The sequence below is a fragment of the Entelurus aequoreus genome, linkage group LG20, assembly GCF_033978785.1.
Source record: "Entelurus aequoreus isolate RoL-2023_Sb linkage group LG20, RoL_Eaeq_v1.1, whole genome shotgun sequence".
Classification (NCBI taxonomy): domain Eukaryota; kingdom Metazoa; phylum Chordata; class Actinopteri; order Syngnathiformes; family Syngnathidae; genus Entelurus; species Entelurus aequoreus.
Window position 1 is genome coordinate 51,383,632 of NC_084750.1, and position 2,500 is coordinate 51,386,131.

Consider the following 2,500-nt stretch of genomic DNA (forward strand, 5'->3'; position numbering starts at 1 on the left):
CCTATAAAAAAAAAACAAAAAAAAAAATGCATTATTTTCCAGCATTAAAGGCATCATTTCCAGGCCTTTTGGGGCCCCATTTTAAACAGTTTGTAGTATTTCGGTGACGCCGAGGCGTCCGTCAGGTCTTCCCGGGCAATGTGAGGCCTTTTGGGGCCATAAATTACTGTTAATTAGGGGCCCTGGATGCCTTTTGGGGCCCTATTTTCAGACAGAAAACAGCAACCCTCTTACACTGCAAGAGGACAGCGGGGAATTGGAGCCCTCCCGTGGACTCTGGCCGCAATTGCACCTATAAAAAAAAAAAAAAAAAAAAAGCATTATTTTCCAGCATTAAAGGCATCATTTCCAGGCCTTTTGGGGCCCCATTTTAAACAGTTTGTAGTATTTCGGTGACGCCGAGGCGTCCGTCAGGTCTTCCCGGGCAATGTGAGGCCTTTTGGGGCCATAAATTACTGTTAATTAGGGGCCCTGGATGCCTTTTGGGGCCCTATTTTCAGACAGAAAACAGCAACCCTCTTACACTGCAAGAGGACAGCAGCGGGGAATTGGAGCCCTCCCGTGGACTCTGGCCGCAATTGCACCTATAAAAAAAAAAAAAAAGCATTATTTTCCAGCATTAAAGGCATCATTTCCAGGCCTTTTGGGGGCCCCATTTTAAACAGTTTGTAGTATTTCGGTGACGCCGAGGCGTCCGTCAGGTCTTCCCGGGCAATGTGATGCCTTTTGGAGCCATAAATTACTGTCATTAGGGGCCCTGGATGCCTTTTGGGGCCCTATTTCCAGACAGAAAACAGCAACCCTCTTACACTGCAAGAGGACAGCAGCGGGGAATTGGAGCCCTCCCGTGGACTCCGGCCGCAATTGCACCCCTAAAGAAATGCATTTTTTTCCAAGTGTGCACTATAGAGAGAAACCCTACTTATGAAGGGAAATAAACCCCGGGCTGTTGCACATGTGTCTTAGGACAGCAATAGACGGGCTTTTTAAACAGAACGGCATATTTTGGGCTACCCGGGGTGTCCAGCGCGTGTCCCCGGGGTATGTGAGGCCCTTTGGGGCATGCGGACAGGAAATGTCCTGAACGATCCAAAATCACACCCTGGTTTGAGTGCCACATGTCCCGCAGCAGGTCACCCGAGTCCAGGTGCCCGACATGTACAAAGCGCCCCCCAGCAAAGTCACACTGTGAGTGGGGAAGAAAAGTTGGGAAAGTGTGCAAAAATCCCCCAAATGTTCTAAAATCACACCCAGGTTTGAGTGCCACATGTCCCGCAGCAGGTCACCCGAGTCCAGGGATGCCCGACATGTCCAAAGTGCCCCCCAGCAAAGTCACACTGTGAGTGGGGAAGAAAAGTTGGGAAAGTGTGCAAAAATCCCCAAAACGTTCAAAAAGCACACCCAGGTTTGAGTGCCACAAGTCCCGCAGCAGGTCACCCGAGTCCTGGGGTGCCCGACATGTACAAAGCGCCCCCCAGCAAAGTCACACTGTGAGTGGGGAAGAAAAGTTGGGAAAGTGTGCAAAAATCCCCAAAATGTTCTAAAAGCACACCCAGGTTTGAGTGCAGCAAGTCCCGCAGCAGGTGACCCGAGTCCAAGGGTGCCCGGCATGTCCAAAGCGCCCCCAGCAAAGTCACACTGTGAGTGGGGGGGAAAAGTGGGAAAAGTAGGCAAAAGTCCCGAAAATGGTCCAAAATGACACCCAGGTTCGAGTCCCACAAGTCCCGCAGCCGCCCACCCGAGTCCAGGGATGCACGACATGTCCAAAGAAATAATAAAAATCCACAAAAATCCGGGGGCCGGATTCCGGCGTACCGCTTCGGCCCGCGTGCCCTAGTTTGGAGACCGATTTTAAAAATTTGCCGTTGACGGCTAGTTTTTTTCCTTATCACACCCACATTTGAGTGCCACAAGTCCCGCCGCGTTCCACCCAAGTCCAGGGGTGCCAAGAGGTGCCCAGCGTGGCCAGGACGCATGCAGCAAAGTCACAGGGGAAGTGGGGTAGAAAAGTGGGGAAAGTCTGGAAAAGGTCGTGAAAATGGTCAAAAATCACACCCAGGCTGGCGTGCAGCAAGTCCCGCCGCGTTCCAGCCGAGCCCAGGGGTGCCAGGAGGCACCCAGCGTGGCCAGGGCGCACCCAGCAAAGTCACAGGGGAAGTGGGGAAAGTCTGGGGGGAAAGTCGTGAAAATGAGCAAAAATCACACCCAGGCTGGAGTGCAGCAAGTCCCGCCGCGTTCCAGCCGAGCCCGGGGGTGCCAGCAGGCACCCAGCATGGCCAGGGCGCACCCAGCAAAGTCACAGGGGAAGTGGGGAAAGTTGGGGAAAAAGTCATGAAAATGATCAAAAATCACACCCAGGCTGGAGTGCAGCAAGTCCCGCCGCGTTCCAGCCGAGTCCAGGGGTGCCTGGAGGCACCCAGCATGGCCAGGACGCACCCAGCAAAGTCACAGGGGAAGTGGGGAAAGTCGGGGAAAAAGTCATGAAAATGATCAAAAATCA